Raw genomic sequence first — 22,769 nt, 5'->3', positions numbered from 1 at the left:
CTTTGCTTAGCCCAGAGGGCTCTCCGACCACATCTCGGTTGATTTCCTGGAAGAGCATTTGACAGTGCAGTAGAGGTTAAGAGCCATCACTGCACAGAGACACAGCGTGGACTTGATCCAGGCTTTAAAAGTTCTGAATTCAAATTAGCATAATAGTCGTGTGAACTCTTTCCATGTCATCACAGACATTCTAAGGCTCAGAGATGTGTGCACACTCAATTAAATAAGCCATCAGACATAAAAAGAGCGGGAAAAAGCACAGCTTTTCATTTAGCAACTATTTTAGTGGGAAGGACAGGTACATGTGGCAAATTCAAGGGTCAACTAGAAAACATCTATGGCTTAATTTTTCTGACATTAAAATACTTCCTAATAATAGTATTTAGTTATTGATTTATCCAAGTTTAGAACAATTTGAAATATACCTTTCTGATTAAAATAGTGACCATTTCTTAAAATAAGTAAGAATAATGGCACTTGTTGGATCAGAAATCACATTATTTTCAAAACCTTTGGGGTGGGTCCCAGCACTTCTCAGCCAGTGAGCCGCTGCTTTCCTCTGGGGTATGAGGTTATACTTCTCTTTTCTCCCTCTTGGGGAAGTCCCTAGTGAGGTCCTGCAATGGCGAGATCATGGCAGGCAGGAAACCACAGATGTGTGCCTTTTCCTTGGCCCCATCTGCTGGAAAGAGTAACTAACTCCTGTGCCCAAGCTGGTAGGAGAGGAGCCATAGAGAAGTGATTCGTCTTCATTTTCTTGTTTCCAACCTGCAAACACAGATTGTTAAATACCCTTGTTCCCTAATCCTCATTAGGAATTCTTGAAGAATAGCAGGACAGGAGAAAGACACAAGGATCTGAAAAAAGACAATGCCAATAAAATAGGGACCAAGTCGAACCTTTTCTTCTCGCTCAGAGACTCTATAATTTTTTGTTAGCAGATTTGAAATTCTCCACTACATAATTTTATTTCTACTTATGTGGATGGGTTGATGCACCCCCAATCCCAAATGTATCAGTCTATGAAATTATTCCATGTACAGTGGTATCCCTTTACTGAGCTCATTGCTGTTTGTGTCTAAAAAGGCAAAGTCTTTATTAAAAGTAGTCTAGTGGCAATAGCATGCAGCTCTAACTCCATCACTTAAGAGAGACAGGAACACAGAGCAGGATCGCCAGTAAATTGCCAAGCAAGAGACACAAGTGTGTGGGAGGACAAGTGTTTAAAGATCAGTAGAATTGCTGCCACAAACTTAGCCGAGTTGTAGACCTCACCTCTCTTAAATTTTTATCCAGTTTGGGGAAGATCTCACCATCTTTCAAAGCATTTTAAGTTTTAAAACCACCTGGGTATTTAAATTCCATCCATTTCCTTTTTTGTGTCTATTCTAAATATGCTTCTAGTTTGTCAGTTCATATCCTTCAATATATTGTCACTTGGTACTTGCTCTTCCCTTGAGGTTCCTAAGTATACTGGCCTACTTGCTGAGCCTTGGATATGTCCATAATTTCGTGCCTTAGGGCCTTTGCATCTGCTCCTCTGCCTAGAGCAATCTTCTCCTGGATGTCCACAAAGTTTTTCTTTTTTTTTTTTCTTACTAAGGAGACTTTCTCTAAACTCCCTTTTAAAATGGCAGCATGCCCTCCTATTGTTTCTACACAGTATTCCCACTCCTTATGTCATTCAACATATTAAACATTTTACTTGCTTTTTTTTTTTCTCTCTTCATGTACCAGACTGTAATTTCTATGAGGACAGCGATACTTGCTTTATTTACAACTTTGTGCTCAGAGCTGACAATAGTAACTGGCAAGCCAAGGTCCAAAAGTACTGACTGACTGACTGTCGGATCTATTTCAGGATGCAGTCCTATTATCAAGGAAAATATTGTGTTTAACAACACCTTCATTCAGAAGGAGTCTTACTGTCATGCCATTTCCCGGATAACTCCTACTTTGAAAGGAAACTTTAGGGCTGCTTCACATCTATTCAGTAGTTAATGACTGGGTCATAAGAGTGGAAAACTGAAATGCCACTTGGAGTTGAGCAGCTAAATAATGTGTGAAACGTTGGGCATGAGGCATTAGGGAGTGGAGGAGTCTGTGGCAAGCAGAGATTCCACATCCTGCCCTGCTTAAAGGCATTTGGATTTGACAAAGCAACTTAAAACAGCCTCTCTGAAGAAAACCCATCTATCTCCAGCTTCAAAGGCTCTCTGTAGTGGCCAGCTATGGCTAACAGGACCAAGAAGACATTTTCTAAGTCACAGTGTTTTTTCTGACTTCTTTTCCAACTGTATGCTCAGGCTTGGGTATATGCCTAACGCCACATCAGGACAGGAATACTCAACTGATCAAATCTAATTACATTTGCTTCCCGACTAAATTGTATATCACCTTCCCCTCTTGTGAGAGAAATGGCCCCTCTTGGGTCCTCAGCATCTGATTATTGCAAACCTAATTGATTTGCGACATTTCATTAATAAAGTTAACTAAAACTAATTATACATATTGAATAAAAGTTTTCTCTGAAATGAATTTTTCTATTTAGCTTAAGGGTTCTTAATTGTTAGAATGAATTGCTCAGAAAGATCACAGAATTACTTTCTCTTGGGAAATAGAGATATACATTTTTCCCCCAACTAATTTGGATTGATGGACAGTGATATCACAAAAGCTTGAAAAAAATTGATTAAATGTGAAAGTTGAAGGAATTGAAGCATCTTTCTCTGAAGACAAAATAGATCACGTGGATCTCTTTATGGATCTTCTTCACGTTAAATTAGGTCTATTAAATTGGTCACATTACCTGAAGGAACCTAAATTAAAAATTTATTTTCATTCATTGTTTTATTCATAGTGCAGATTTCCTTTCATTTCACTGGTACGTACATGTTGTATTTTTCACTCTTTAATTCAGATGGTTTGTTTTGTCTGATTCATCCATCTAATTAAATCTCAGTTTTGGCGGAAGTCCAGGGGGAGTCTCCTACGCCTTCAATAGCTGGTACACTGCAGGCCAATTTCCAAAGGATGCTTTGCAATGTTCTTTGTGTGTTCGGCTGTGTATAAACACACTCTATGCAAAACAAAGACTGGTATTCCTTACTGGCAAGCGTTAAGTAGGACGTGGCTGGCCCTCTGATGGTGTACAAAGATGCTGTCCATCACACAAGCCTTTGTGGCCATCTATCATGAATGACCGACATGGGCCTTGTTTTCACTTTGCCCAAGCAGAGTCCTTGCTTGCATTGTTAAGGAAGACATCCCCCTTTCACCTGTTCTGCATGCTAACCCCCTTGGAGGGACCCGGAGGCAGCAAAATGCCTGCCTATTCCTCTTTGACCTGGGAGCATCACTGAGTAGCAAACTACAGACTCTAGATCAAAAGACAGCTCTTACACTCTGGTGCATTTTATCTACCATGGCCCCACTGTGCCTGGAGCCCATGCTGTGTGCAGAAGCATCCTGCCTTGCCTGAACTTGAGGAGGAAGAACCCTGCTTCTGGTTGGATTTGGGGCTTGCACATCACATTGTTCCAGGTGACCCAGGGCTCCCTGGGTGAGTCTAGCACATATTTACATTCAGGAAAGACATCAAAGGACCACTTCCAGATAACCGGTTTCCTCCCACCAGGTTTTAATTGTACAATTACATTTGTAAGATATTTTAGACTTTTCTAGAATTTTAAAAAAATGACTCCTGTAAATCTTCTAAACTTTAAGTCTTCAAGGGAAGGCCTAAGAAGTAGGAGGGAGAGGATGACCTCACTGCTGGTACCAGCTAACTGTCCTTCCTGCCAGCAAATCACAGCCTCTACACTCAGAGGCTCATTGCTCTGAGTCTACTAATTGTTAAAAAGTAGTAATAGCAATCTGTCTGGAAGTGGTATCTCCTAGCCACATTACTTAAGCAAAATAACAATTTTACCATAGATAAACTGTGTGGAATAGTTTATTTAGAGTAAACTTGTTTATCCTTAAAACAAATTATATTTTTGTTTATTAAACACAAATAGCTAACCTTTACCTTGCTTCCCCTGCCCTCCCCCACCATTGGTAAGATTCTGGTACTCATATTTTAAAACCCTAAGCTGTGCCCAAACTTCTACTATGTATGTTTTCATTGAAAAGGAAATAAAAGGAAATGGATACAGGGAATATTGGCTGCATATTTATATTCCTTTCTCACAGCTAGCTCTATAGTTATTTCAAACCCTCTTATGCATCAAAAACTCAAAGACAAATATGTTTCTAATTTTTTTGCCTTGTGTAACCATTAGTCTAGGAAACAAACTTAACTGATTTGCTGGGTCTAAGTGACTGGAAAGAGTCTGACATTGCTGTTTCATGAATGGGATCACGTTAGTGGGAAGATGATGACTATGAACTTCAAGATAGACCATAATAGAAGGTGATTATAGTAATTAGAATTTGTAACACTACTGTTGGATCTATCATCCATCCATCCATCCAGTCGCCTATCTATCCATCTCTCTCTATTCCACATAAAAACAGACTTCTAATCTCATGTACATGTCCATCAAAAAAAGATGTGTTACGTACTTATTTTGTTTGGCTCTCCAAACTGTTTAAAAAACACACTTTATTTAAGTTGATACAATTGAGACCCATCTGTCATTGTAGGAAAACCAATTTTCTGGAAGCTTTGCTTACTTGGAGGTGATAGGGACGTAGATAAACAAGGTAACTGCCATGTACCCCAGTCCTCAGCTCCCTGTAACTGTAGGTGCCTCTTTTCAAATATTGAAGAAATGGAGAACTTTAGAAGAGTACATAAAATACTAACTCCCTTATATTTAAATATGCATACAGATAAGAAAAGGTAAAAGGCCTGGGAGAATTATGTCCTAGGTAATAAATACAACACCTAGGAAATCAGAATTTCAGAACTATTTTAAAATTTCCAAGTAAGTTAATACGAGTATGCAACTTTTCCACCAAGTGGCAGCGAAAGTCTACCATGTTATTAAATCTGCTTAGAGCAGTCCTTGCAACAGAGCTTTCTAGGAGGATATAAAAAGTTCTACCTCTCCACTGTCTACTAGCTCCCTGTGTCTACTGGGCATTTGAGATGTGGTTAGTGCAACTGAAGAACTGAATTTCTAACTTTATTTAATTGTAACTAATTGATATTTACACTTAAATAACCACCTATGGCTAAATGGCTCCCATATCAGAAGGTACAAATGCATAGATGTTAAGCCATCAAGTATGGTTCTTATTCTTTTAAATGTAGTAGTCAGGTTTTCTCCATTTACTGTAACTAGATTTCAACATAAATTCTTTGGACCTATAAAACAAGGTCTGAAATGCTGTTTGCACATCCCTGGCTTAAATCAATGAGAGATCAGAGTTCGGTACTCATAAACTGGTGAAAGTTTTAAAGGGATGTCACAGAGCTCAGCACAGCTTTCCACTAACACTGTTTCAGTACAGGGGATGGGGCCTTGGAGAGTACGTCACAGGAAGCGGAGGACACAGTTGCTAGTTAGTGGTAGGATTGGTATAACAACGGTTTTTAAACAAACAAAAATCCAGCTTTTTAGAATGAAGTATGTTTTGCTTACTCATCTGAAACTCAAAGGTTTGAAGAAGTTAAAAAATTTGAAGTATGTTTTCTTCAGTGTTTTGTTTTTCTTAAGCAAAACATCATGATATTTTTTGGAGGTTTTGCCACAAATGTGTGACTTGGAAACAGAAGACTTTGGAAATATAGGAGAAGGGAGGTAGGACCAAGAATCACTCCCTGGATTAACCCTCTGGCTTCTATGACAATAGGGCTGATCAGGTGTCTTGTAGAAAAAGCTACTTCTGTCCAGTACAGTTAAGAACAGGTTGTCTTACAATTTCCCCAATAATGTAGTTTTACTGCGCTGTTTCTAGAACTGAATTTTGTCTGAAAAAAGACAGCCCAAACCTCAAGCTTATTAAAAAAAAAAAAAAAAGCACACACCTGCACACAAACACACCACAAAAACCTAAAGATACACAGTGATGGAACTGTGTAGAATGTGACTATTTTTATCTCCAAGATTAAAGCAGTCCTAAATAGTTTCCTAACACTACTACCATGGAGTGCCTTCCAAAAAGTGTTTCCTACAAGCCAACCTGGCAAAGAATACAGCCACTTCTAATATTTATCTACCCAACTTCTATTTTGATGAAACAGAATCACAGCATATTTAGAATGGTACAAGCTACTTTTTCAATTTCCCAATAGACGGGGGTGGGGAAGCTGAAAGCTTGCTCTTTGAGTTGAGGGTTTTGGGCTCCCCCACCCCATGACTTGGATAAATTAAGGATTCCTTTTGGGAAAAACACCAGACAGGTCCATGAGACAGGAGTCGGGCAGAAAAGGGCAGACCTAGCCAACTGAGCTAGTAGTCTCTGTGCAAGTTCTGAGAAATCTGCCTTCTGCTATGGGACCCCATATTATCCTTGCCTGTCGCAGAGTGGGGCTCAATAGCAGGGGGCTTAAGGAGGGCCCTCCAACTCCAATTTCATATCCTCCCCCTGCCCGGCCCCACATCCTCTCATTGGAGTAAGAGAGAAGTTTGTAAGAATGAGACTTTGAAACATGAGGTTTTGCTGAAGGTGAACAGGCTTAAGCAGGTCACATCTTTAGACTTCTGGACGTGAGGACTGGTACATTCCAGCACAGATACTCCACTAGGCAGCTGATAAGAGAGCACAATCATTTTCCTGCTGGCCCTTGGAGTTCTAACCAGCAAGGACACTACTGATCCAAACAATTACCTGTGGCCATAAAATGTCTTTGCCAAGGAGTTGCAAATCTCTCACATGATTTATCAGCACATGTGGAAATACCCTGGTAATTCAGACTGTTTACATTTAAAGTCATATAAATACATATAATCTTAATCTATATGTTGGAAGGGATGCAAGAAGACTTTCTCTATTTCTTTCACAGAACCTACTGATGATACAAGCTGTAGATGCCGGATGCTTACCTGATGGCCTCTTTCTTGGGATGGTTTCAGTGACTTATTCAGATAAAATCCCATTCATTTGGGACCAATCTCTCGTATTAAATCTGGAAAGAAAAGAAAAAGATTAAAGTGATTTATGAATGTGGTCAGGTTTTTATTTTTTAATTTACAAAGTAAGTATTAACACTGCATATTAAGAATATTTTGGAAGGGAATGAAATCATCTGTTCCACCTCAAGAACATTTTTTTCTTTATTTAGAGTTAGGTGGTACCAGGCAGCTATCAGGGGATCCCTTTTTTCTGTCTGCTCATGGTCAACAGCAGCTTTCTCAATTTCTCGTGGACACACACCAGAGAAAGAAAAACAGAATACTTTCTGGTGAAATAATGTAATCTTATTCTAAGATGGTTCTATAGACACGACTACTAAATAAAAACTCTATGATGGTCTTGATTTTTGCTTATGAATCTAGAGTTAAGCTTACCTATGTGATTTTTCTAGTACAAAGTTTATACACGTGTTATTTCACCATAATTTAAAAAATACCATTGTAAAAGATCTTTTGTTCTGTTTTTTCTTTTTCACAGGTATAATACTCGTCTGTAGTTTAAATGTTGAGTTATAGAAGAATATAAAATAAAAGTAATCATCTATCTCCTTATCCTCTCTAATTTTGTCTCTGGAATCACTTCCTAGAGATAAGGACAACTAGGAAATTGTGTATCCTTTAGGACTGTAAAAATGAATGTATACATATGTAAATGTGTATGTTTATGTTGTTTCTTTTTATGCATTTTACTCTGCTTTTTGCTGTCTTCATTTGTTAATTTTGCTTAATACTATGGCTAACAGAACTTCCTATATTAGCATTTATAAATCTACCTCATTCATTTGATGACTATAGTATTTCATTTGTTGCAGCGCTACATGATACTTTATTTAGCTATTCTGTTATTAATGAGCCTTAAAGCCCTTTTTCCCCCCTCAATTTTCCTTTTGGCTGCTAAAAAATATATATATTTTTTTGTTTTGAGCAACTATGTATTCAAACTTTACTGTAGTATGGTAAGATTGATGAATTTTGGCGTTAGAAGGACCTACTAGCAAAAGGCATTGTCTGTAAGGTGGCTTCTTCCATAAAATATTAAGATGTTATAACAACTATAGGCTGTTCTGTGGAACCAAGAAAAAATAATGCTAAGTGAAGTTAGCCATTCCCCCCAAAAAACAAATGGCGAATGTTTTCTTTGATATAAGAAGGCTGATTCCTAGTGGGATAGGGAGGGGGAGCATGGGAGAAATAGATGAACTCTAGATAGGGCAGAGGGGTTAGAGGGGAAGGGAGGGGGCATGGGGTTATTAATGATGGTAGAATGTGATGATCATTATTATCCAAAGTACAGTTATGAAGACATGAATTGGTCCCTGAATATACTGTGTACACAATCAGAGATACGTAAAATTGTGCTCTATATATTAAATAAGAATTGTAATGCATTTTGCTGTCATATATTAAAAAAATAAAAAAAGAATATAAAAAAAGTAAAAACAACTATGGGCTGTTTGGTAAGACTATAATATACCTTATGAAAAAAATTACAGAAAGGGTCAGATTTATAGTACCATTCTCCAGAAAATTAATGGTGAAATCCAGAGTGAGTTATAAGGAAAGTAACAGAAATTATAAGACACATAGTGAGAAGTATGAAGTAAAAGGGATTCGTTATAGAAAATTCAGAAGTCATGTGGAAAAAAAAAGGAAGAAAGAAGGAAATCAAACCTAAAATTAATAACCCTCAACCATTTTTAAGATTTACTGTATATTTTCCTAATCTTTCTTTTCTGCTCCACAAATATACAGGCATTTAATATATATATATATATATTTGTTGTTGTTGTTATATATATAACAAAATTACTTTCATTATGACACTGAGAACCCATATATTAGACTTTTTTTTTGTGGGTGGGCCTGTACTGGGGATTGAACACTCAAGGACACTCAGCTATTGAACCACATCCCAGCCCTATGTTTTATTTTATTTAGAGACAGGGTCTCACTGAGTTGCTTAACACCTCACTTTAGCTGAGGCTGCCTTTGAATTCCTGATCCTCCTGCCTTAGCCTATGGAGCTGCTGAGATTAGAGGTGTGTGCCATCACACCTGTCTCCATGTCAGACTTTAAAGACAACTTGACAAGAACCTACACACACACACACACACACACACACGGTAATATTTATGATTTATGTTCTGTACATTGCTTTGTTTACTTATATTTAACCTTGCCACTAAATATTATTAAATTCATAAAATATTACATACTTATGCAGAATGTACTTATATAAAATATATGCTGACTGTATAATTTTCTACCATGTGGCTCAAAAACGTGGCTGCTTAGTCCTGTTGGTGTACTTTTTCTGTCAGCACATCAAAGGGCAAAAGAATCATCACAGATTCTCCCCATCCTGATAAAACGGCAGTGACAAGACATGTGAAGGTTACGGGCTGGGAGACATCACTGTGCAATGTGTTTTACGTGAAGTGACATCATTTGAATGGAAAGAGTTTATTACATTTGGGCTAATGGAGCATTCTTGTTCTAGAGGCTACTGTGCAGATTTAGAAGCATGTCAAAATGCATGGGAATCAGAAAAAAAGAAGAATTCGGGTCAAAATATAGGGAAAATGATTAGTGATAAGATTGCAAATGTATGAAATTTACTAGAAGAAATTCTATGAGATTTTTCAGTCTGTTTAGGAAAAAACACTGATGCAGATTATATGAAGCCACAACCACAAGTGTTTGGGCTTGGTGAAACCAGTGGGATTCTAAATGGCCATTGGGAATGACCATTTGTACTTTTCCTTTGTCAGCACTATGAAACTCTGTAAGATATCTCCTGGGCACCATTTCCCCTCTGCAGCCCTGACCATAGGGCATGAGAGCAGCCCTGGGTTGATTTTGCCCTAACCTGTAACTTAAAATTTAGACATTACCGTTAATGTCATTCAAATGTCTAGGGTTCTAGATCCAAGCAGCTGGTGAGATTCTGTCTCCCAGAGATGCGCCTTCATCATTGAGAAAGCCATAGCTCCTATTGGCACCCCTCTAAACTCAAACTCAATCTTAGGGAACCCAGACTTAGTTTAGTCTTCTGACAAACAGCAATGAGCCCCTGTCAAAACAAGAGACATTTGGTGGGACCTATCTGACAACTGTCAATCTGCATACACTGGGATCTATAGTTTAGTCAACTCTGGTTTTATAAACCATGCTTGTGGTAAATAAGCATTTATATCAAAGACTGAAAAAGTAATACATATTTGAGTTGGAATCCTGAACAGTGTATCTAACTGGTTCAAAAGATAACATTTTTTTTTTCTAACATCAAAACACCAAAAGTTCAAAAGTGAATTATGGAAAAACAGAAATATATCAAGAGTTAATTTTTGACATTATGTTATCTACTCCCTCCTTTCCCTCCTCCTCCCTCCTTTTGCCTCTTTCTTCCTTAAGCCATCAGGGTCTTGCTAGGCTACTCAGGCTGGCCCTATACTCCTGGGCTCAAAGGATCTCCTCCCTTACCCTCCCAAGTTGATGGGACAACAGGTACAGCACCAAGCACAGCTATCATTCTTTTTTAAAAAGCTTGATTGAAGTAAATGATATATAACCCCCTCTCCGCTCACACACCACATTAAGTGCATATATTTTGACAACCTTGGGTGGGCTCTCATAGTTTTAGTATTTTTCGGCCACCTAAAACAGGAGTTTCTAGAATTCTTCATTATCACACTTTAATACAATTGATCTTAGTTTTCAGATAAAGAAAATGGGACTAGATTTCAAATTATAACTTTGAATATAACTTTGAATAAAATTTCAAATAATTCAAAAGTAGGCAGCATAGTGTTGAGCAGCGTGGGCAGCAGCAAGGTTAGGGGCTTTGGGATCACAATGCCTGTGTTTGAATCTCAGTTCTCTCGGTTACCACATCTGGGTGAGCTAGTTTCCCCAGCATTACTCAGTACCACGATCTATAAAATGGGGATACAGTAGTGATTCTCTCATAGGATTGTTATGAAGATTAAGTCAAAGACCACATTCTAAAACTGGACACTGCATTTGATACACGATATGAGCTCAAGAAATGTTAGCTTTATTAACATGTGGGTTGATGACAAGGCCAAGAAAATTACTTGTAGGTAATCATTTTAAACAAGCCTGTGCATGGGGCTTCTCTAACTTTCATGTGTTTTTGAATCTCTTGGGGCTCTTGAAAAATGCAGATTCTTATTCAGGGGGTCTGGGTGACATCTGAGAGTCAGCATTTCTAACAAGTTCTCAGGTGATTCTGAGGATGCCACTCTGTGGACTGTAATACCTAAGGTCACTGTGGTTGGTTGCTCCTCATTTGCCATCATGGGACTCCACAAGGAGAAAGGAGGAGGGGTAAGAAGGAAGGTGTGGAAGGGGTACATAGCTTTAATATGCTTCCTAGGTTTGTCTGATGGTCTTTCTTTACTAAAAGCCTCTCAACCACTACAGAACCACTGGTTTGGCATTTCAATCTTTTATTCTTTTTTAATGTTTCCTTTTCTTAGTCTTTACTTTCTTCTTGACACTGCTGCTTTAGATTGAAAAAATGGTGTCAGCACTCGGTTCCCCAATTAGTAAGACTGAAGCATAGACTTTAATTTTATTGTAAGTAAGAGGACAATACACCTAGACGAGATTAGACAATAGCCTCTAACATTTCTCTTCTAAAATGTAGGGATCTGAAAATACCTTTAACATTTTCTTTAGTAGTAACTGAAAACATCAACCAACCAGCAAGGAAGCAACTTGTGAAGTTTTAACTAACAGAACTTAAGAACACACCGGATGTGCTCCGAGCTGTTAAAGAGCTAATAGTTACACTACAGGAATGACTGGAACCCAATGAAGCAACCATATTAGCCATTCCTCCTGGTTTGGGAGGCAGGACAGAAGGAGGGGCCATTTTTAAATGTCTGGCCTTCCTAAATACCTGCTCAGCTTCACCAACACTTCTCTCTCTGGCAAAGACCATTTTGATACTTTATGTGTCCTTAGGGCCTAGTAGTTCAGGTTGGTAGTATTCCCTCTGCAAGAAGCTGCTACTGTTGTTGATACATTTCACAGACATAAATTTTCACTTTCCAAAGCAGATAAGAAGAGCTTTGATTAATATAAGATGAGAAAATATTGCAAGAAATGGAGGGAGTGAATTAAGCCATCAGAAATTCTCTTTAAGAGCACACAGCCATAGATGCACTTTCCAATATTCTTCCTCTGCATTTAATCAGAGGACTTAGATCTATTGATCTAAATAAGATTTTATACCGTTTGGCAAAGATCAAGGCATTTTATATGCATATAAAATTAATAAGAAACCACTTAGAAGTTGATCCAAATCAAAGGGTTATTAATTTCATGATTTTAAATTTTAAGCACATCTAGAGCTCGAACTTGAAATAGGAAAGAACCTCGTGATCACGAAAAACAAAGCGAACTCATTGCTGACCCATTTTCTAAACTTTTATATGTCAGAAAAGTAATCACTTGTGAGAATAGCAACACAATAGAAAAATATCGGGTATGAGAAGGACACTCTGACAATCACTAACAGATTCTAGACATTAATTTCTACTAAAGATGTTCAGATGATACACCTATTGAGGAACCAAACAAATCAAACAAAACCAAAAGCAAACCCTTCCCAATTGATCTGGAAGAATAATGTCAAACGAAGCAATCATGCAGCATTTGCACTATATAATCAATTCTCTGTTAGCAAAATATTTTGAAAGACAGTTTTAGTTTTCATATGCAAGGAAGTTTTCTCCCTCATGAACATCTGCTATGAAAAGAAATTAAACTTGGATAGCAAATCTTTAATGTTAAAGGTAGCAGTTATATTCACTTACCATTTCCATGACCAATCTAAACAGATACTTAGTTTCCCATTGCCATTAGACTTAGAACTAGCTAATAAAATGTGGAAAATGTATAGCTCTTTAGAATATATATAGGCTGTGATTGAAACACTGTGTTTTAGAACTCTACTAGGATAATGATAGTTACTTGCCAAATCAGTTAAATATTACTTCAAATCTCTATAGGTACTCCCTGATTTAAGATGATTTTACATGTTAAGGTGATTGTTTTTTGGAAGCTAAAAATCATTATCACGAATAAGATAAAAAGTGATGGCTAAACTTAGGATATAAATTGAACATGATTTATCAGAGATAGAGCATATTACTTGAATGAGCACCTACATGAAATGAAATGCAAGTCATGTTAATCCAATTTACTTGGGGTAATTTGGAAAGAAAACTTAGAACTTTTTGAAGGAAAATCATATCACTTTTCTGTGGTAATGCATTGAAACAAATCAAACTTCTCCAGTTTGATAAACAACATAAGAAAAAAAGTGTTCCTAATCTGGGCTTGGATACTTCTTCACATCTGCTGCTCCAGGCCCACATTTGACTATTGCCATAGGGTACCCTTGAAGTAGCTGCTTAATCTTTACATTGGATATACATTTCTAAGCAAAATTCTTAATTTACTAGCCTGCTTGGGAGCATCTTTGGAGATCCCCATTTATGACTGAGTAGGAAAAGGAGTAGATAAACCCCAAGGGTGAAGCATAGGCAGCTGACACATGTAGATGTAATGGGACTCTATTCCTGGAACAGATTTGACAGCAAAATACAACTCTCAGTTATCTGCTTGAATCGGGCACTCTGACAGCAAAGAAGAGCTATGTATCATGTATCACGCATTTAAACTGTGAGTTTCAAATTCCTCCTCAATTAGGTATTTTACCTGGGCTTCAATTAAGGAGCAGATTATACTTTCCTCATTTCCCTTCTAGAATAGGGCAGGATATTCATTGCTATTAATTAGCCATAGTGACAACAGTAATAAGTTGCAACAACAGCAAAACAAACTAAAAAAAAAATTTTAAACGCATACTCACACAATTCCATTCTAAACCAGGAAGAGGCAAAGAAAATTGAGAAACCTGAACAGTCCACAATTGGTACTTTTTTGAACATGACCCAGGGGAATAGAGAGAGAGGAAAGATTTAAGCTCAAGCTATGGTAAGGGGAGCTATTCCAGAGCAACAGTGACCAAGAGAAAATCTGTTATCTGTTTTCTTCCAAGTAGGATGATGGGCAGTTGATTCTGTTTATGGTCAAAGAAGAGCAAAACAGAATTTAAGGCCTCAAGGATGAGAACAGAGAATAATGAAGTCAAGGACAGGGGGAAGGAATAAAAGGACCCAGAACAGTAACAGTTTTCAAACTAATTATTACAAAATTTTAGCAAGTGGGGCTCCTCCCTGAACCCTAAGCTACGTTATAGGAACTTCCAACCATAATTTAGGAAATGGACACTTGGACCCATCACCGGACACTTAATGTTTGTCCAGATCAGAAAATTTAGCAGAGTAATTTTTTCAGACTTTTATTTTTTAAGCAACAACCAAGAAACTAAAAGGCTCAAGAACTTTTATCACTGGAGGGGAACTTATGGGCAGAGACCTAATGTTCACAGTTGTTAAATGGCACTTAGCTAGTAGAACAGTGAGTGAACAGCTAGTTCCTAGTCCCTTCTCCCTGTGCTTCTCTGTCCTGCACTGCTGCCAGGAAGAGTGGTGGAGAGAAAGAGGGTCCCAGGCCAACATCAAGAGGCATCCATCACAGCCCAAGGGGGGATTATCTACATGGGGACTTTAGCTAGGGAAACACTACAGAAGATAAGATATATATATATTGTTGTTGTTGTTTGTTTTTTTAATCCAGGGTACATACTAGGCAAGCAGTCTACCACTGAGCTAATACTCCCAGATCCTGAGGTTTCAGTTTTAGAGAAGATCATAAAAGGGTTAAAGCTTGTGCTAAAATAAACACCTGGGGCCATAGACCCCTCTGGTGGTAATTGCCAAGAGAATCTTGTTAAGGGGAGGAAGCACCTTCAAGAAGACTCAAGTTGCTCAATATTTATAAACAAGAACCCTAGGGTGTGGGGCTTCTCCCCTCCCTCCCTGTTACTCTCTCTTCCCAGAATGACACAGGAAATAAATGTAGCCAAGTTCCAAAAGTGACCCCAGGGGAAAGCAAGCACCCAAACTTACACTGAGAAGCAAGTAGAGTTTTGATACTTAATGAGGTCATTAGCGAACAAAGATTAGGTAAAGAGATGGCCCCCAGGGAAGAGTCAATGGCCAGGTCTCTCTAAAGGCTGCCCAAAGAAAATGCGAGAGAGACACTCTGGGTTAGATTTGTTGAGCTCTTTGAAGACCACAGCAGGCTGCAGAAGTGGACATTGAGAATTGGAAAACGGGGTGTTAGATAAGTGGAGCAGAGGACCCCGCAATAGGCCCTGTTCGGTCCTAGACACAGAAATCCGTCTTTCACTAAAATCCAGCCTTAGTTACAAAAGCGCACAGGTCAGGGTTGTGGGGGCGTGGAGAAGCCCTGCTCACTTGCTCCCTATTTGATGACTCTCCTGAGAGCACCAGCGGGTTGGCACCGGTGGGGACTGTGTCCGAGGACACTTACCCATGGTAGGGATTGCAGGGACAGGGAGAAGGCCAGATGAGCGGTGCGGGGACATTGCCTGGGAAGAAGAGGGTTAGGTAGAGAACACTTAACTTTACCTTAACAGCGCACAACTTTCAAAAGGATCGCCCGCGGGGTCACGCAGGCCTGCCACTCAGCTCTCAGTTAAAGACCAATCTAAACGCCTCCAAGAAAGTTGACTCCGTTGCTTCCCGTTTCTGCTGAATTCTAGCCTGTACTCGCCAAAGCTAGGTCAAAACCAAATGAAATTCTTTTGGAAAGCGCGAGGCAAATGAGCCCGTGCTGTGACCTCCGTTGCCAGAAGCCCCTCACCTGACCTGGGGACCCGCAGCTGGCGCCAGGGTGCGCGCTGAAGGGAAGTGTGGTGGCTCTCCTGGATCTCTGGGAGCCTCCCAGCACGGCATCCGGAATTAACCCAGAGTGACATGAAACTTACCACTCCCGCCCCTGCAGTCCCCAAGCAGGCCAGGAGGTCAGGGGCACTCGCAGTCCGGGACGCTGCGCTAAGTCCCGCGCGAGCTGGCGAAGGTGCGGGGCTCCCACCGCCTCTGCGTCCGGGCTGTGCGCCTTCACTCGCTGCGACAGCCGATGGCCATCGATCGATCGTCACCACGGCCGGGCAGAGCTGCCAGCTATGTACCGGTCCAGGCGTCTTGTCACTGGCTACTGCCTGGGGTCCAGCTGTTAGGCTCTCTAATCAGCTGTGAAGAGTCGCTCCAAATTTATAGCAAGGGGTGTTGTTGCTCTGTGGGTTCCAAAGACTAGACTGTTTTGCCTTCCCTCCTCCGCCCCGCCCCAGGAGACCCTCCCGGGCCAACCCCGCCCTCTCCAGATTCTGACGGCATCGGGGATGATGCCACAGGCGTCCCCTGTCATCTACCGCGATCATGATCCCCGATCTGCTGGTGCACCTGCCCTGGAATCCAGGGTCTCAGGGTGAGGGGTCTCCAAGGGCTGGGGGTAAACTCGGTTTCCACGGAGATAAATATTCATATTCATTCTCTCTCTCTCTCTCTCTTTCTCTCTCTCTTATATCTTGGAAAATTGTTAAGGAAGAATTAGGGAACTTCCTTGTCTTTCCTGTGAGTAACTCAAAATTTGACAATACTGGTGTGGATCATGGATCACAGAGATTTATTTCAGAGTTATAAAATGAAACGGTGGATTTTCATTTCCTCATTGGACACACTCCCTGAGTAGCATGTTTTATCATAAAAATAGACAAAGTTATTAAATGAAATATCACCAAATATTTGCCAACAAGTTAATATCAAGTCTTCACAAAGTCTTACAAAAAGAATAAATAAATAAAAAAGAAGAGTAAGGAATATATCCTATTGTATGTCATGAGGGCAGTACTACTCTTGGACCCAAACCAGATAAAGACATCACAACAAACAAAATGCTACAGGCTCTTATCTTTTATGGATACAAACTTAAAAATCCTCTATGAAATACTGAGAATTAGAATTCAGTAATATTATACCAAGTGAGATTTATTCCAGGAAAGAAAGATTAGTTTACCAAAAATGAATTAGTATGATAAACCATATCAATCAATAAAGGACAAAACCTGTATCATCATATCAATAAGATAAAATAAGAAAGCACTTTTGCTTAGTGCCTTGCTGCGGCTGAGGCTGACTTTGAACTCAATCCTCCTGCCTCAGCCTCCCGCAGCATTGCTGGGATTACAGGCATGTGCTACGATAAGCAGAGTGGTTAGGCAAAAAGAAAAAAAAAAAGACATGAAAGGCATTCAGATAAGAAAGAAAGCAAAATTATTTGTGTTTGTACATGACATGATGTTGCAATTAGAAAACTCTAAGCAACCAAGAAAACAAAACAAAACAGAAAAATAGCCATGACTTTAGAGCTAATAATAAGCAAGGTTTCAGAATATAAGATCAATACAGAAAAATCAGTGGTATTTCTATACACTAGCAATGAACAATCAAAAATGAAATGAAGGAAACAATCCCATGTGTAATAGACTAAGAGAATAAAAGTGCTTAGGAATAAATTTAACAAAAAGGATAGAAGTAGCTGAGGATATAGCTCAGTGGTACATAGTGAACTTACATACACATTGAACATAGGCAAGGGCCTAAATTCAGTCCCAATTCTGAACAACAACAACAACAATAACACACAATGTACAAAATATGTACCTCACACCATGTATGAAAAGCATTGTTGAAATGGATAATATTAGATCTAAATAAATGGAAATGACATTCCATTTTCACATATTGGAAGATTTAATATTATGAAAGGGTGGTTACCCCAAATGATCTACACAATCCAAAACAACATTTTTAGTTTTTCATTTTTTAATTTTTTTTTACAGAAATTAGCAAGGTTGTCCTAAAATTCATGGGATAGTGCAAGCCACACAGAAAAGTGAAAATAATTCTGAATAAAGAACAAATTTAGAGGACTCACACTTCCCAGCTTCAGAGTTCACTACAAAGCTACAATAACCAACCAGTGTTGGTACTGACGTTGGGATCTAGACATTAAAAAAAAGAATATAGAGTCGAGCACATAAACTAACATTAAATAGCAGAATTAAAAAAATAGTGGTATCCGAACAACTGAAAGAATGAAATTCTTTGAAAGAATGAAGTTAGATCTCTTGCAACATACACAAAAATGAATTCAATGTGGATCACAGACCTAAATGTAAGAACTAAAATGATAAACTCTTAATAGAAAGCATAGGAATAAATCTTTGTGACCTTGGATTATGCTAGTCTTTTTAGATATACAGCAAAAACTATATCTTGATTTAATGATGGTTGAGAAGTAAGTGTAAGAAACAGAAGGAAAATAGGCGCTGGGTTTCATCAATACTAAAAGCTTCTGTACTTCAATAGGTAATAACAAAGTTCAAAGGAAAAACCCACAGAATATAAGAAGATATTTGCAAATAATACATCTGATAAGAACTTGCATTCAGAACATACAAAAATTTTTTCAACTCAATAGTAGCAACAACATAATCAGTAGAAAGATGTGTAAAAATCTGATTAGACATTTCTCCAAAGAAGATAGATAAAAGGACAATGAGCACATGAAAAGACTCAATATCATTAGCCATCAGAACAATGAGATCAAAACTACAATGAGATACCACTTTGTGCCAACTGGGATGGCTAAAGATAATAATGAGTACTTGGCAGGATGTGGAGAAATTGGAGCTCACATATACTGTTGGTGGGAATCAAAAATAGTGTAGCCACTTTGGAAAACACTTTGACAATCTCTCAAAGTTTAAGCACAGAGTTGCCATATTGCTCAGCAATTCCATTCCGACAGAAATACCCATGAGAAATGAAATTGTAAGCCTTCACAAAAACATACATATGAAAATTCATAGCACCATTCTTCATAATATCCCCAAGGCAGAAACTAATCAGAATAGACAAAATGTGAAATGTCCATACAACAGAATTTTACTTGGCGATAAAAGATGTAAGTACTTGTTAGGACCTGGATGAACCTTGAAACATCACCCTAAATCAAAGAAACCGGTTACAAAAGACTACCATGTGAATGATTCCATGTAGGTGAAATGTCCAGGAAAGGCATTTTGTAGAATGGAGATGCTTTTAATGCATGTGTAGATTAGAATTTTGTTTGCCTAGGACTGAGGATGAGAGGGTAGGAAGGAATGGTGATGACTGCTAGTGAGTTCAGGGTTTCTTTTTGAGGTGATGAAAATATGTTAGGTTTTGTGGTGGATGCACAATTTAACAAATAGACTAAAACCCTTTGAACTGTACACTTTGAATGGCTGGCTTGTATGTGGACTACACATGAACAAAAATTTTTACAAAGGTAAACTATGAAATCTGTGTAGAGAAGTCAAGGCATGGATTTCTGACTTTGGTATCTTGCTTCCAAGTTTCTGCAGACAGCAGGGGAGCTTAGTCCCAGCCACCACTCCTTCTCTGCAATGGCAGACAACTCTAATGATTGAGCATATAATGAACACAGATTTCTTCAGTAAGACTGGGTCATAATGCAAAGCTGAGTAAGTCATAATCCCTGGGCCCTAGTGGTGCTGAACCAGGAAGGGACAGCATTATCTTCTCCACTAGACTGAGCCTCTGGGACAGGGCTGGGCTTGAACAGCTTATTCCTTTGGCATCTAGCACAGTAAGACTACCTCACCCCCAGGGCATGGTAAGGCAAGGGACTTTCAGAGAGAGCAGTTTGAAGATAAAAGAGAGAAAGGGTAAGGTACAGTGAGATTCTAGAACTTTTTGTAGGATTCTGGCTACTTTTCTTCTTCTTCTTTCCTTCAGCCCCGATTCCCAAGCTTGAGCAGCTCCTGTTTCAAATCGACAACACTGCCTTGGAGGTGACACCCCGTGCCTATCAGCAGTCAAAAATGTGTATGGCTGATAATACTTTTTTATGTTATGTAACACCTTCCTGTGACTAACAGCTTTCTCTTGCCTCTCCTGACATATTTATTTAGCAAATGTTTATTGAACTTCTTTGTATTTGCTGCTCTGCTAAGTGATGGGAAAACAGATAAAAAACTTTGGTTTTATCTTCCCCTTGCAGGAGGAGTGGGCTGGAGGAGGAAGCCCCTGGTTGGGTGGTCCATGTACCAGACTGTGGGTGGAGAGAAGAGACCCTGAATATCTATCTACCTCTTCTGTTTGGTGTCAAGCTTCTCCTAAGTAATGCATTTATTGTTCTGCTCAAGGCTTACAGGCCCTCTTGAAGACTTACCTCAGAGCATCAGAGATGTTTGGGACGGTTTACCAATGCGGCTTTTGTAGAAAAGCCAGAGTGGATGACAAGCAGCATTGTGTCTGAGGATGTAAATAGGAAATGTCTCTGTGGTCATGGTCTAAGTTCCAGGAGTGGTTGTATTTTTGAATCTATTTAATTCTGTGAATCATTAACCATAGTCACTCCTGCACTAAATTCCAACTTAGTTTGAGAACTGATTATAGTTTTGAGAGCTGGAGATTTCTTAGAGAGTTAGTGCTGCATTGGAGGAATCTTCCAAAAGGGTGGGGTTTGTTCCCAGGGATATTATGGCAACAAAAGGAAACAGATGAGAAAGAAAAGCTTCCAAGAAATCAGTAGAATAGCATCATGATGCTATTACTGTGATGAATTGGCCCAACAAAGCTGTAGCTAAAACTCTGGTTTTTTCTATGATAAGTCAAGCATATCTAATCTGAAAATCCAGAATCTGAAATGCTCCAAAATCTGATACTTTTTGATGTGATAATACATGGAATTTCCTCAACATGAAACTTTCACGTGCAAAAGGTATTAAAAATCTTGTCTAGAATTATGTTCTAGCTAGGTGAGGTGCATATGAGATATAAATGAATTTCCTGTTCATATTTGAGTCTCATCCCCAAGATATTTCATTATGAATATAAAATATTCCAAAATTCAAACATTGGAAACACTTAAGGTCCAAACATTTCAGATAAGGGACACTCAAGCTATATAATTATAGATTAGTTCTTTGGTAAAAAGATAGAGTTGTGACCAGAGGCAGAGGTTTGAACCCCAATTCTGCTACTTATTAGTCTTGGATACTTGATATTGATTTTTAACACTTAGAGTGATAATATTCCTTAAATTTTGCCAGTGTTAAGAAAATGAGTATAAGCAAAAGTTCCAGATACTGTGCTTTGTACACAGTAAGTGCTTAATGGATCACAGCTATTTTTAGTGAGAAGCATGCAGTTTTTCATGCTGTTCAAGGACATACTGGCTTGTTGATTGTTTTAGTCAATTTTTTTTTTTTTTTTTTTTTTTTGCTGCTGTGACTAAAAGACCTGTCCAGAACAACTTTAGAGGAGGAAAAGTTTATTGGGGGGCTCACGGTTTCAGAGGTCTCAGTCCATACATAGCTGGCTCCATTCCTCGGGGCTCAAAGTGAGTATGAACATCATGGGGGAAAGAGTGTGGCAGAGGGAAGCTGCTCATGTGATGATCAGGAAGCAGAGAGAGGTTCCACAGCCCAGATACAAATATATACCCCAAAGCCACGCCTCCAATGGAGTCACTCCCCACCTGCCTCTAGTCACCAGTCAATTAAGCCCATCAGGGATTAATTCACTGATTGGGCTACAGCTCTCACAATCCAAACACTTCCTCTCTGAACCCATTGTCTCACATGTGAGCTTTTGGGGGAACACCTCACATCCAAACCATAACATTGATGCTATTACAAAATGAATAAAACCTGAAATCTTTCTGATTAATGTGTTTCTAGTATTTAAATTTTGAAATTCTGATATAAACAGAGTCCAGTTAATCTCGCTCTTTCTCTTTTTACTTTCTGGCTGTGCCCTGTGAGTTGGAATCCAGTGGCACTGTCACTATTTAGCTGCAAGTGTGAACCCAACTAAAGAAGAAACCTGCCCTGGAAATGCTAAAGGTGTAGAGGCATTCCCAGACCCTACTTGTGCTGAGGCCAGGGCTGTGGTCAGACTCTGGGTCATCTGCAAGTGACTCAACAGGACGTGCAAAAGAAATAATGCAATGCCTAATAAACATGAAAAAAAAGTTTAGTCTTTCCAACAATAAAAAATGTAATCTAAAGCATGCTTTGTTATCTATAAAGTTAGCAAAGATGAAAAAGATGATCACCTCAGAGTTGAGTTTTTGCTGGGATGGGAGGAAGTCAGCTCTCTCATATATATTGTTGTTGGTCCTCATCAATTGGGAAAAAGGCAATCATGGATATATACAAAGATTTACACACAAGGATATTATACATATTGTTATGCATAATAGAACAAAATTGAAATCGACTTTAATGTCTCTGCCATGGAGTTTTGTTTAAATAAGTCATGCTACTTCCAGAATAGACTTTAGCCATTAAAAATAAGGTGAAAAGACATAATGATGTGGAAAATGCTATGATATGTTAATTAATGAAAAATTAGCTAACGAGGGCTGGGGCTGTGGCCCAGAGGTAGAGTGCTTGCCTACTATGCATGAGGCACTGGGTTTGATTAATCAGCACTATATAAAAATAAAGATATTGGGTCCACCTATAACTAAAAAAAATAAATATTAAAAAAAAGAAAATTTAGCTAATGAAATAATATGTATAGTATTATCTAAATTATGTAGAACATATATATATGTGTATGTTTATACCCATACACATA

At 38.7% G+C, this 22,769-nt stretch overlaps 1 protein-coding gene across 2 annotated transcripts in view; it reads right to left on the bottom strand.

The window, feature by feature from the left end:
- AGTR1 (angiotensin II receptor type 1) overlaps positions 1 to 16,402 on the bottom strand; it is a 43,689-nt gene extending 27,287 nt beyond the window's left edge. The window contains exons 1-2 of one of the 2 annotated variants that reach the window (XM_081302420.1): positions 16,040 to 16,402; positions 6,996 to 7,078 (exon numbers count right to left, since the gene is read on the bottom strand). The gene's annotated coding sequence lies outside the window, so the exon portion shown is untranslated. Of the gene's footprint in view, positions 1 to 6,995; positions 7,079 to 15,680; positions 15,997 to 16,039 lie in introns of those variants that run through there. The other variant, XM_081302421.1, reaches the window with a different exon arrangement.
- Between the last annotated feature and the right edge of the window lie 6,367 nt (positions 16,403 to 22,769).

The sequence above is a fragment of the Spermophilus citellus genome, assembly GCF_964194105.1.
Source record: "Spermophilus citellus genome assembly, chromosome: 7".
NCBI classification, from domain to species: domain Eukaryota; kingdom Metazoa; phylum Chordata; class Mammalia; order Rodentia; family Sciuridae; genus Spermophilus; species Spermophilus citellus.
This window is presented reverse-complemented; position numbering and strand designations above follow the sequence as displayed.